Raw genomic sequence first — 14,409 nt, 5'->3', positions numbered from 1 at the left:
TGAATCTATTAAGCTCCAAAGGACAACTTGGTTGACTGAATTATTCAATTTCAGGGTTGCAAAATAATTTTCTTTGGGTAAAACCCCTTTTGGTTATTGCACCCAAAGTTCTTGGAGATGCTCAAGACCTTGGATCCAGATCTGACATTTTGGCAGAACAATCTAAAGCTACCAAATTCTGGACACCTGATCCCAGAGGGAAAGGCCACCTGAGGGAAGATCTAAACTGCATATTGGCATCCAAGTGTTAAGTTCTATGTACAGTAATATATGAGTCCTTTAGACTAAACAGCTCTACAATGCCTTAGTAGACATAAAATGTATATATATAAAGCAGTAAGTGGTGGAAAAGACAGTTCTTGCCTGGTTGTAATCTAACCATTCTCCATGGCTTTGGATGCTTCTCACCAAATTTGTATTTTTATAAGGACATTTGCAAGAACTGTGACATGAGGCTTGCCATAATTTTTAGATATATAGTACCCTCTATTTTTTCATTAGTGGTTAAAAAATTGCTACAAAGCACCTAATCTGGTTTTTTTTTTTAACTGATCACCCTGAATAACAACTGGGTATAAGTGTGTGTTTGAAAGAAGAGCTCAAAGAAAAGGTTTTTTAAAGGCAATAATAGATTATTTGTGTATAGCAAAAATATATATCATCCCTATGGAGATCTATTTAATTTAGCACATTAGTTGCTCCTACCTCAGCACAGCAAACTTATATGTATGTGCCATTCTGAAATACTTACATCTTTAAGTTGACTTTGTAAGTTTTTAAATCATATTAACTTGTGCTTGTCTTATTTGGTACAGCCTCAGGACACACATAGAGCAGAACAGAGAACAAAGTAGGTATAAGCTGCAAACACACAACTTGTTCAAAAACACCAGAAGAAATTTCTTGGGTTTTAGAATACTATAAAACCTTTTCAAATCTAAATGATTAAAAATATCCTCCTTTCTGGTCTGGATATGGAACTCCATAGCAGAATAACTTGACACTGATAAATTATGTTCTAGTTAGAAATAACTGCAAAGAATACAAACCAGCAGGGTAAAGTCTCAAATTCTCCTACATACATGGGACAAGCAGGGGGCATGTCCTTAGAGACTGGGGTTACCTGTAAAAATTAGGAAGGTTGATCTGTTTATCAAGGTCAGGAAGATCCCTCTTGCTTGAGAGAATATGGATGTATGGACGGAAGTGGTCAGGGAAACAAAAGGGGAACTGGGGCAGGGAGCACGGTTCTAATAAAACAGATAGAAAGTGGAAAGAAGGAAAAGATATGATCAGGGCTACAGACATGATAAGTCAATATAAATAAATACACAAATTGCTGGGGAGGGCAAGAATGTACCACAACAAAACCCTGCCCATATATTTTCCTTCTATAACATCAGAGAAAAACCTGGTACTTTGTAGCTGATAAAAATGAAAGGAGGGAAGGTAGAGGCAAGAAAGAAGTGAGCTCTCTGGAACAAGAGGATGAAATGGCTTCAGAAGTTAAGAACCATGCATAAAAAAAGCTCTGGCATTATCCATTCCCACTAAAACTGAGAAAATGATAACATTTCAATCAATAGCTAAGGACCCTCACAGTTGAAGACAGCAGTGCCATTCCAGAGGGAATAATGATAGTCTCTAAACTATCCAGAACTGAAAACCAGTTATCGGTTTTTTGATCAAAATAAACATCTTATATTTTAGTGGTGAGACACCACTTAATTACCAGGCAGCTGCGATTTTCAAACGGTTTGAAGCTTTGGTCTTGTACAAAATATACTACAACAATAAAAAACTGTACTGGCAAAGCAGGGAAACTTCCACTTTTTGCCAAGTGCAGATTCTGGAAAGGACTGCTACCTGGGTATCCATCCAAATGAAACTGGGGTCCTAAAATCACTTTATAGTTCAAAACATATTAGAAAACTAATAGTTTACAGTTCAAAATGTATTACAAAATTGATTTCCCAAAATCTGCATTCCAGGAATCAGGCTAAATTATGGCACAGGTGGCAAAGGACTGATATAAGGAAGGCAGCCTGACAAACATAAGTTCAGGGAACCCACTATGGACTATAAGCAGTGGGAGCAGATAACACTCCTGACAGAGGAAGTAACTGGCAGGTTACCAGAGCAAACAAATTTAAGTGCTGATATACATTAGGTAGAAAGACAGTATGCACTGGTAAGCATGAAGAAAAACACTGCCTGTATATCATGCAAGAATATTTTAAGAATTACATTCACTGCTTGCACTGTTATTTTTCTTCCAGACTCAGTAATCTACGTCACTGGATCTAGGACTATACACTGTATGCATGCCTGGCAGTGGTTCTCAACCTTTTCGGACTCAAGACTCCCCTAAGAGAACTCCAGCTCTTAATTTTCACTCTTTTTTTTGACTACAGAAAAATAATCCAGCAATTCTTCTTTTGCAAAGAACTTGGAAGGACTCCAATAGGTCAGAATGTTTTTAGCACTATGAATTCCTATTTGAAATATCTTGGTTTACCTTGTAAATGATGTTTGCACACCAGCAGTGCTAACATTGTGTGGCACCCCGTGGTGCCCTTGGAAGGATCTCAAGGCACCACAGGGTCCTGTGGCACTTTGGTTGAGTATCACTGGTCTATGGTATTTACATTTAACTCACTTTTAATTAACCTTATTTCTCTTTTATTCTCTGTGTGGCTTTACTCACTGTTTACCTCCAACCTACCACTAGAGGGAACCATGATAAAGTATCTTAATGAAATGGTATGATGCTGACAATCCCCCTTTCTGTCTATTCTTTGAGCATTCCATGTGCTATTGCATAAGACTGTCTCTACAAATAACTTCTGAAAGTTACTGAGGCTTTAACTTTGCTAACGGATATGTGTTATGCCAGCCAAACAGTCTAATGTGAAAATGCACTGATTAGATGGGTTTCACTAGTCAAATACACAGCTGCCTGAGCTGTTTGCTAGATTTTTATCAATCAAAATCATTCGACACTGCCTGCTGAACATTCCAGACCTCACGGATGAACTGACCTTGACTACAGCAAGAACAATAATCCTATCTAGGACTACAAAGCTAGCCAAGTTATTTGGGTTCCCTGCACAGCCAACACACTTACCTTACCCTTCAAAAGCCTGAGGCCAAATATGCAAGGAATGAACATTGATTTATCTAGATACGCATATATACAAAGTGTTGGAAGATAAAACTTTTTTCAATTAATTTATTTCCCAGAGCAGATAAGTAAGCTTCTTTTCCTTAGGAAACATCAGGTCTACCCCTTGCCTGCCTCTTGATGAATAAGCCATTTTTTGTACCCAATTCCAATTGCTTTCATTTTTCTACATTTCTTGCTCCCTCCCTGACTGCTCTGTCACCCACTTGTTTTCTCTGGACCATATTTCCACCTTCTCATCCACCTTTTTTGATGGAGAAATAAGGCAGAGAGAGTGGCATACCAACGGGAGGGGGCATGCCCCTGGGCACCGGCCGGGGGAGGTGCTGGTCAGGCCTTCTAGGGGATACTCGGTCTCCTAGTGGCACTTCTGGTTTCGCTGCTGGTGTTTCCAGGCTTGGCGATCGGTCACTGGGGGGCCTCCCCTGCTCAGTGATTGGCTACAGATGGGGGCCAGAGACCCATGGTACAACACTGGCAGAGAGGTTTCAAGGTGTCTCTTTTCCAGAGACCTCACTTGCTCACTCAACATGTAGGAAATGGTTAGAGGGCACATGACTTCTGAGGAGAGGCTCAAGGAACTGGGCTTATTTAGTCAGGAGAAGAGAGGACTGAGAGGGGATTTGATAGCAGCTTTCCACTACTTGAAGGGGACTACAAAGAGGATGGAGCTTGACTGTTCTCAGTGGTGGCAGATGACAGAACAAGGAGCAATGGTCTCAAGTTGCAGCAAAGGAAGTTTAGGTAAGAGATTGGGAAAAACTTTAGAAGGGTAGTGAAACACTGGAACAGGCTACCCAGAGAGGTGGTAGAAGCTCCATCCTTGGAGGTTTTTAAGGCCCGTCTTGACTCTTGACAAAGTCTGGCCTGAGATGATCTAGTTGGGGATGGTCCTGCTTTGAGCAGGGTGGTTGGATTCACTAGATGACCTTCTGAGATCCCTTCCAACCCTCATTTTCTATGGTTCTATAATTCTAACTGGTTGTGGGAAAGGCACCATTTCTAAGCCTGACATTCAGGCAGTGGGGAATTCACTATAGGTGTGGCCAGGAATATGTAAAAAATAAGGAAATAAATCAACCCCCTGAATCATTACCAAAATGGTCAGCGGGAACAAGGGGCAGGCTGGAGAAGATTACAGAAAACTGGAGCCTCCAGTCAGAAGCTGGAAATAAGGAACTCTCCTGCAGACATTCTGGAAAAGCCCCTTTGTAAACATAAGGTGAAACCAGGTAACTTGCCAGTGAGGGACACAGCAATTCATGGAACTAATACTCAGCACTAAACAAGTTTAAGACAATGTTTTCAATCATTTTGTGGACAATGGCATTTTATGGTTAAAGAGGTTTTCACTCTTCCTGTGACATTTACTATGTGTTACATTTCAAACTTTGATTGATAGTCTGAAAGGGGGGAAAAAAACAGTACAGCCTGTAAAACTTGAGTTGTTGTTTTTTAAATAGTACTGTAATATATTTGGGTTTCCTTTTTATTTCTCTTCTGAGGTTTTCAGCATCTGAGATAGATTTGAGTCACATTCCAAGCTGTTCCCTGCAGACATGAGAGATAGAAATACACTTTATTTTTCAAACAGAAGCTGAGATTCTTGTGTATCAGAAGAACCCAGGAACTGGGGCTTGAAGGAAAACACCTATTATTATGAGAATTGGCAACTGTGGAAGTTAGGCACCCAACTCCCACTGGAAGTCATTACCTATTTTATTGCTGGATGAGTTTCAACATTAATTTAGAAGGTCTCAGAGGAGGAAGGGCTCTTACTGCAAACTTTTTTTTCAAGCATACGACAGAAGACTATCAACCTTTGTTGTTTGCATCTATTTGTTTTGACATGTTTAATAATAATGCCTAGTCTTATTTAGTTCTTTACACTAGATATCAAATCCATTTACAAAAGAAGTAAATATCAGTGTTTTGAGGGCCTGACATGAATGACGTGTGCCCCTGGCAGCTGGGGGGACACAACTGTGCTGTCGACAGCAAGGGTGTGGCGGCAGGAACGTGCCGGTGGTAAGTGCGGAGCTCCTGAAGACACCGCTGGTGCTGTTGACGGTGGCGGGGGGTGGGGGGGTGGGTGCCAAGTGCTGACCAGGGGTCGGGACCACCTACAGGCGCTGCTGGCAGCACTGGCAGTGGCCTGTGGCGATTGCAGGCTGCCTGCAGATGCTGCTGGTGGTGTTGGCAGTGGGGTGGTGAGCAGCGACTGTCTGCAGCCATTACCAACAGTATCGGTGGTGCCTTTTTGCAGGGGGTCCACCACCACACTCACAGGGTGCACGTGAACGCAGGTGCATCCCCTACGCATTGCCCCCTGGGGCCTGAAACAAACAGAGAGAGGGGGCTTGGGCTAAGTCTGGACAGTCAAAAAGCCCGAGGTGGTATTGATTCAATCTTTGGAGGTTTATCTAAGCTGCATAGATTGGCCTGATAATGAACTGAACTGAACTCACATTTTCAGTGTAAGAAAGCAGCCATATGCCTGCTGTACAGGCCCAGGCCAGAAGGCAGGTGGTACTAGAGCAGGCCTCCCAGCCTGCCGGCCATTGCTGAGCCCAGCCCAGCTCAGCCCAGCCCAGCCCACCATTAGCTGCCCAGCATATGTCCCAACACCCTGCTGTCCCCTGCCCCGGCAGGTGGAAGAAGTGCAGCAGTCCTCTGGGTCAATACTAGCCCCCACATCCACCAACGTGGGGGAAGCCACATGCCTGCCTCAGGGGGGTTTCCCCCACCCAGGTCCAGGGTTCCACGAGTCCTGGTCTTCCTGACTGTGGGAGAGGGGTGTGTTTGTGGGAGGGAAATCCCCCTCTGCTCCTGTGACAGGGCAGACCAGGGCTTGGTGGCCCCTGGGCCCAGGTGGGGGAAATGCCCCAAGGTGTGGGGCTCCCCTCATGTGAGCAGACACCTGGTTTGGAGAGGGGGTACAGGACTGGCAATGCCCTGGGGGACTTCTCCCCCTCTCCCATCTGTGAGGGTGGGGCTGAGCTATGGCCCAATTGTGTGGGGGAGATGGTGGTGGGAAATCCCCCTCTGTTCTTGTTGCAGGGCAGACCTAGGCTCAGGGGACCCCAGGCCAGGGCTGGGGGCTGTATTCCCCCAACTCCCCCTCAGTGCCCTGCAGGGCTGATACATGCAGGCAAGATGCAGGGTAGAGGCAGAGGCTTTGCTGCCTCAGCTCTGTGATAGCCTGGGGGTGGGGCCAGCTATGCACTGGGCTGGGGCACTGAAGTGAGAGCCATATTCCAGTGGGCTGCCGGGGGTGGGGCTAGCAGGGAGATGCAATGCATCCTGGAATGCTTGGGGACTGCAAGGTAACTTTTATCAGGAGAGGATCTGGGACAGAAGTTCAATAGACTGGTTTAACCTAAAATGATTCAATCTGATACTACATCCATCCAGGTCTTAGCTATTTTGAAACCAGTGTATGCACTCAGCTTCTGTTCTGTTACAGGTTTAGGCCAGTCTTCAATCCCTGGTTTATGTGTAATTTCTGTCCCTAGATGACCCCTTGGATGGTCACATAGCAGACCAGGAGCAGAGCCAAATGTAGAACCTGGGTCTCCTATGTCCCAATGCTGCTCTATCTACTGACAGCAGAGTTCATTGTACCGGTAGCAAGATGATTATTAGGTAACATAAAGTTTAAGTAAATTTATTGCTCACGAAAGGTGCTACTTTTATGCTTTAATACTTAAGTATGTTGTTCAGCCACTAAATAGGCAAAACTCAGGCAAACAGTAGTGCAATTTTATTCATGACAATGAGTCAATTTTACCTCAAATAGCTGGGAATCGGATCACTCACTCTGCTGAATTTTTTGGGGGGAGAATATTAATTATTCTATAGTTTGTAAGAATGTAGGGGGTAGGGAGATAAGTTGCACATAAACTGGTTTAAATACCAGAAACTGGTTTAAAGCTGTGACAACAGTTCAGTGCACATAAATTAGTTTCAAAATGGCTGAAACTGGTTTAAGATATAAGACTTAACTGACTTAGGTCAAACTGGTTTATGAAATTTCTGTCCCAGACCCCTTCCTGTTTCAAGTTAAATCACAGTCCCCCAGCATCCCAGCATGCTTTGCAGCCCTGGGCTGGGCTGAGCTGTCTGCTCCAGAGAGCAGGGTTGGCCCTGCCTCTGTGCTCCCTAGCTGGAGCAGTGAGGGCTAGCTGACACAGGGGTGGAGTGGGAAACCCAGCTGGGGACTGCAGCTGGGTCTGCCTGGGGGGGCAGCCCCTACCAGACTTTTCTCTTTTGGAGTGGAGTGGGTGGGGATGGGGGTGGGGCACCAGGGGACAACAACTTGAGAGATACTGCCCCCCCGGCAAACCCTGGCTGGGGTCTGAGGTCTCAGAGGGGCTTTAATCCCCACTTTCCTAGTTCAGTGTGCTGCCCATGCCCCTTGATCTCTGCTGGAGAAGAGCATGGGGTGCAGGCAGGCAATAGTTTGAGAAAGACTGACCCCCAGGCAAACCCTGCCTGGGGTTGGAGGGCAGGGGTGTTGGAGGGACTAGTCCCCTTCCACCTTTGAGCACAGGGCTAAGACCTGCAGGACCAGACTGAGAGGTGGGAGGTGTTGGCAAAGACCTGGCACAATCATCATATATTTGTGGTGGAGATTGAGCTAAGGGAACAGGAGAGGGTCTGCTTGGGCTGGTGTGACCAAAGAAAGCAGAGAACTAAGTTTACATTATAAAGCAGAACCCGTAAAAGGTGGGAGACTAGAATACATCAACAGAGACAAAAGACACTGAATGCATGAGAGTCCTGCAAAAGGTGCTATAGGTGACAAGCATAGTAACGTCAAGGCACCCAAGGGGGAGAAGGGGGTGCAGGTGCACCTGTAAAAACCCAAGTGGAGATAAGGCCCCATGGGATTGCCACTCCAACACCTAAGGCCACTTGCTGATTCCCCAAGAATGACTTTTTGAATAGCTGGGTGTAAGAAGACACTCTGGCCTCAGGATTATGTAAAACTTATACAAGACATTCTCTTGTCTTCTTGGTTTACATTTTGTTAGACTAAGTTGTGTGTGCTCTCACTGTGTTTTACTGGGCTGTATCTTAGCTTAGGTGAAGATTATTGGTTGTTCTTTGTTGTGTGCTTGAAGTTGCAAATTGCTGTGTTCAATACATGCACTCTTCAGAGAAAGGACTATTTTTGTTCAAGCTTTTATGAATTCAGTGCCATTACCTTTTTTCTCACCCACCCCCTACTCAGCTTGGCAGCCTTGAGAGGGGAGTGGGGGGGGGAGGATTGAGGGAGGGGCAGAAGCCTGGCAGTCACTGCCCCCCACTGCCTGCCCAGGCAGACCTGGGCTAGGATCCCATGTGGGCCAGGGAGGGGATTTAAACCACCACCTTCCAGCATACTAGCCCAGGCATGTGGCTGCATTTCCTGAATCAAGAGTGAATGTCTATTCACTTGTTTCTTGGTTTAATCACTGTAGCTTAGACTAACCTGCAAAGACTGAATTGATTTAGCCTCAGGCTTTTTGACTGTCTGTACTTAGCCAGGATAACTTTTCCAACTTTCCCTTCTAAGTCATGTTTTCTAGACCTATAATCATTTTTGTTGCTCTCTCATATTCTCGCTAGTTTGCCTGGGCTTTCTCAAAGTGCATTGCCCAAAACTGGATATAGTGCTGAACAGAGTGAAAGAATCACTTCCCTACACTTGCAGGCAGCCTGCCTGCATCAGGCCAAACTGATGCAGTTCACTCTGAAGGCAAGATCATGTTTCCAGTTTATCAAGGTCATTGTGAATCCTAACCTGTCCTCTAGAGAGTGGTTCTCAACCTTTTTTGTACCAGGACCCATTTGTAAACATTGATGGCCAGTCCTGACCCAAAGTTTTCACTCCTGACCTGCTGCCCCTGTCCTCAGGCCCCAGTCCCTCCCCCCCAGTGTGTGGGGCAAGGGGTGTGTGTGTGGGGGGGTAGAATGGGTTGTGTGTGGGGCATGGGGAGCCTGAAGCAGCTTCTTGCAAGTTGGAACTCTGCCAGCCTGCAAGGGAAAAGCCAGTTTCCCACATTTTTCTCCTTTAAAGGAGAATCCATTTTTAAAGTTTGTTTATGACCCTTTCATATATTCTTGCTACCCACAGGTTGAGAAACACTGCTCTACAGTGTCTGCAACTCCACCCAGGTTTGTTTCTCCTGGAAATTTGCTAAGGGAGCAGACAGAAGTAACACCTGAAACATTTCCAATTGCAACAGAAATGTTTCAGAAAGGTAGCTTTGAGCTATGGAACATGATCATGGGAAACAGTGTTGAAAGCCCTGCTAAGGTTGAGATATATCACATCCCCTGCTCTCCCCACATCCACAAAAGCCCATCACATCATCAGGAAATCAGACTGGTCAAGCATGGCTCACTCCTGAAAAACCCATCTTGGCTGTTCTTGATCATCTTGTTCTCTTATGTTTGGGATCAGCAACCTACCTGCCAAGCCAACGAGGCATAAACAGTTGGCCAGAGGGACTGATGGTAATCAGCAGCATAGGAAGCAGTAGTGGCAGCCTCCTTTCAGACCAAACTATGTTAATTCAACCTGTCATTTCTAAAAGGTTGCCAACTACTGTTGTAGGTATTTAGAAATAGATTCCTTGATTATCATAATCTTTCTGGCTATGGAGGTTATTCCCAGTCTGTAATTCCCAGGATCTTCCTTATATATTTGACCTTTTTCAGTTGTCCAGAACCTTATCCAACCTCCATGAGTTCTCAAAGATAATAACCAATAGCTCAGCATTTACCTCTGACAATTCCTTTAGTAAACTAGCATGACTTTAGCAGGCCCTTCTGACTCCAAACCATCCAGCTTCTCCAATTAACATCTCACCTTTTAATTCTCTATTCTAAGTGAATTCTCTCCTCTTACATGCATGAAAGCTATGGCAAAAGAGCCAACTATAGGCCTTTATACCACTCCTGGATCTTGTACCTGTCTCTACATGGAGCCCTACTCACTATATAGACTCCACACAAGCTCAGGAGTCTGATGTAGAACCAAATCTTTAACCGGTATCCACTTGCTGAATGAAAAACCAAAACTTTAGTACCTTTCCTGTTACAAATCATGGAAACAATTGATATCTAGGAATGGTAACAATGGCAGTCGTAAAAACCTTTGTTGTTTATTTGAACTTTACTTATCATTTCAGTAGGGAATCATTGATCAAACGTGAATAAAAGTGGCTTGATTCCAGGAAAGGGATAGGAACTCATATAAAGTTTCAGGGTTCTTTAAAATTAAATTCTTAATCACATGGCTGAAGTACTGAAATTTAATAAATCAAACAACAAACTGTAAACTCCACATATGGCCAGATGGATTAAGATTTTTTTTATACTTAATGCTAGGTCAGTTGTGTTATATAAGGAGTAGCTGTTACTAAGAATAGCTATTTTCTGTGATAGAAATGGATCTACCAAATACAGAGAAAACATGCATATTTATTTGGTAAAATAACAGAGAAATCAGTTTAGCTTCTGCAATTTCTGTTCTTTAATTTTAATTATGCAAATTTAGCTTTAAATGTACAAAAATTCAATATTACCATTAGTAATATTAAATCTTTCATGCTTGGTAGTGCCTAGGGGGCCAATAAATGATCAAGGCCCCACTGTACTAAGCAACGTGCACACACAAAACAAAAGCAATCCTCAAAGGACTTGCAGTCTAAGGCCTTGGATCCATGCTGTGATGTATGTGGGCATATACATTCACTTTTGCAGATTGCAGGCAGGTGCCAGGGACTAGACATGTGACAAGAGACAATAAGTGGATAAAACAGTCAAATGAGGGTGAGATAAAGCAAAATGGTTATGTTTGGCATATTATATAGTAATGTCAATTCCCCAACTGCTTAGCTATTGCAGAGTGTTATGTAGGCATCATCACAAAGGTGAGTTGTAAGGGGAAGATTTGATTTGAATGCATCTCAGATGGAAATTGGAAGCTATTAAACATTTACACTGTTGAGATAAGAAAGAAATCCCAATCGATTACTTATGGACTGCATGAAACATGGATCTCTTTTATAAGATATTGCAGGATTTCACCTACTATTCTTACCAGCCTTTAGGGAAATTAAACAGTAAACTTCAACCTCATCTTAACACTTGCTTTTATTTTAAAAGAAAAAAACATCTAAACATGGGCTCTCTTCTTGACTAATGTTTCCACCTACTTTTATGCTGTAAGGATCTCTCACTTCTCAGGCTGTAACCCAGATATCAGGGGTGGACTATGTATAAAGAAACCTATTTTCAAGATGCATTTGACATCAGTAGCTAAGTTGCTTCTCTGTCCATTTTAGAGGCCCATTTAACAGGACTGTTATGATGAAAATGATGATGATTGATTACTGGCTTGTGCTTTTCTGCACAAAAAGCATGACTTCTGATAGGCTAAGTAGCAGTACAGTAATGGTCATTAACTTCCTTGCAGAAACCACTGCCAAGGTGATAAATAGATTTGGTTTACATTAGCTACTAGACTAAAAGCATCATTTGACCTCATTAACAGTTTCTAATCAAATCTAAAGTCACATTTACCTAAGGAGAAGGCAAATAAGTTTAGGACAGTAACTCATACTTTTTTGTTTGTCCCAAAAGTTACAAAACACAACTAGGTTGACTTGTCCTATGGAAATCTCTTGGCACTTTCCTAGTGAATTTCAACGGGTTCAGGATTTAATCCAAAATGTTTTTAAGCAGACACCATAGTTTCATTCCTTTCTTTCTATATCTTTTTTTTGGCAGGAACTACATACAATTTATTTTTATTCAGTTAGTGATGATTTTCTTGGGATTTCAGTTCATCAAGAATTATCCATACCCTTTCCCCTTCATAGAATGGAAATTTTTGTATCCTGGCAAAATGGTCAGCTCTTTGAAGCCATATTTTTAGTCCTGTAGCTCTGAGCTATAATAATTTGGGAATAGAGAATAAGAATATGCTGATGTAGATCTAAATATCTCATCAGTCCACACATAGAAGCCACATACTGACTTCAAACCGTAAATGTGACTTCTACTGCTCTCTGTGAGATGGATGGTTGGATTGAAGCAGTGCAATATATGATAAAAAAAACTTTAAATGACCATGGATGTTCTGAATACTTACTGAACACCTACTGGGAAGAGGAAGCGAGGGAATGCAAAAGAGTGGGCAGTGCTGAATTCCAAGTCTCTGTAACTATCAAAAATCAAGGAAATTTAATTTTTTTTTCTGATAAACAGAGGAATAACCTTTGTGAATTCAGAATTTCTGCTATCATGTAGCAGTGTGAAAGAGGATTCTTTGATGAATAATATTCCCTTATTTTTTATTTGAAACAGTAACTGCCTGTAGCATGTATTTTCTAGCATTATAAGGAATTAAGAATTTACTCTGTTACATCACAATATGGCTGGCATTTCACATAAGCAAGCTGAAAATCTGTATTAAAAAGGTGGATTGTTGTGGTTGATTTGATGCCTCATGATTGTGAGATGAGATGATTGCACCTACCTTTTGGTCTTTTAATTCAATTTCCCACAGTCTAATTGCAAATAGATTCTCTGATCCTTTGCCTTTATGTCTCCAGAGAAACAAAATCATCATCTCTGCTATGATTTCCCCTTCCCATACCTAGTAGGTTAGGACAATGCTAGTAGGTATTCATTTTGCATTCCATTTTACCTCATGTCATGCATTAGACTTTGGCTAATTAAAGCATGAATAATTAATTTACATATGCTCTGTTCTGGCTCTCAATTTTGTTAGACCATTTATTGTGTGTGTCAGCTACAGCACAAAGCTAGTATCAATCTAAAGGACTTTTAGGGCATCTTGGGGGAAGGGGGCTTGTGCAGCCTTCTCTCCCTGCAGTACATACCTGTATCATCCTAAAGGATAGCACAGCCTGTTCTTACCTATGGTGCTTGGCCTGCTCTGTGAGGTCATGGCTGTAGCCTAGTAATGCAGGCACTCACCTGTGAGAAGAGAATCCTGGGGTGGGGTTCCTGTTCTAATGGCAACTTATATATTGTATTTTGTGACCGTTCAATGTAAAATGAAGAAGCAGTGTTAGGAGAAGAGACTGGAAACTAGGACTCCCCTTGCAGGAAAACTCCCTTAACACCAGGCTACAGTGCCAGGTTCTTTTTTTCTCTATGGACCAATAAATCTTGAGTTGTATCCTCTACAGTGATCACTAAAAACCAGAGTCTACTCTTACCCTCTGTGGAGCCTCCTTTTAGCATGAGCAGGTGATCTGTCCTGAATGGAGAGGATCCCGGTTAGGTTATGTCCAGGTCAAGCTTTCTCCACTAAAATAATTTGGCATCCCTGTTAGTGGCAAACTGAAAAGTCATTCTCTATAATGTTGCCAGTCTCTTTAGTCCTGGGAAAAAGAGTTTCTGAAGTAACACCAAACCAAAAACCTACACATGGTCTCCTAAGCAATAATTAAACATCTTGTAAAGCCTTACTCCACTAACTGCCCATTAGGGTCTATTTTATCCCTCTAAACTGGCCTCTGATCCACAGGCCTGTGGTTGACAATATGTTTACATTTCCCAGCTCTATGTAATAATATTAATGTTTGGCATTTAGCTACTCCTTTTCAACTTCAAGCCACTTTACGAGCATGAAGTCAATCTCTGTCTCTGAGTGGTAAAGTATTATTTCACTCAAAGAGGGGAAACTGAGAAAAGGAGGATAAATGGCTTATCTAAACCCACAGCGGAAGTCAGTATCCAAACAGAGATTTAAACTTGAAAATATGTGGCTCTATTTCTATGCTCAGACTACATCCCTCCCATTAAGCTTATCTTTTAAAACATAGCATAGTTTTGTTGTAAAAAGTGTGCTTTAATCTCCCCCCACTCCCAAAGCTGCAGTACCTAGGTAAGTCTACTTTTAGCTATTTCAGCAAAATAAAAATGCTAGGTGGGATCAAGTTGATGTATGATTTGATTGATCAATTTAAATTATTCTAGATTAAAAAGCAATGAAAAGCTTATATGCCTTTGAATCCATTTCATTGTGATAGGTCAAGTTTTCTGTTAAACTAAAAATCACATCCTTTAAAAACCCCCCTCATAAAATAGAGTTTTTGATGTCGTCTCTACACAAGGGTGCACAGGCTAGGAGCAATTACACCCTTTGTCTAGTTAAAATGCAGAAATAAAAAAAGGAAAAGGAGATACCAAAAAAG

General features: G+C 42.5%; 1 protein-coding gene and 1 long non-coding RNA gene across 19 annotated transcripts in view; one reads left to right on the top strand and one right to left on the bottom strand.

Annotated features, from left to right (window-relative positions):
* The window catches only part of LOC132250034 (uncharacterized), a 45,217-nt gene extending 42,397 nt beyond the window's left edge, over window positions 1-2,820 (top strand). The window contains exon 3 of the long non-coding RNA XR_009461625.1: window positions 2,280-2,820. This is a non-coding gene — a long non-coding RNA (uncharacterized LOC132250034). The remainder of the gene's footprint in view (window positions 1-2,279) is intronic.
* The window catches only part of SYT1 (synaptotagmin 1), a 672,911-nt gene that overhangs the window by 145,315 nt on the left and 513,187 nt on the right, over window positions 1-14,409 (bottom strand). The window lies entirely within an intron of this gene.

The sequence above is a fragment of the Alligator mississippiensis genome, chromosome 4, assembly GCF_030867095.1.
Source record: "Alligator mississippiensis isolate rAllMis1 chromosome 4, rAllMis1, whole genome shotgun sequence".
Lineage (NCBI taxonomy): Eukaryota > Metazoa > Chordata > Crocodylia > Alligatoridae > Alligator > Alligator mississippiensis.
Note: the sequence above shows the minus strand (reverse complement) of the source record. Positions and strands in the feature narration are given on the sequence as shown.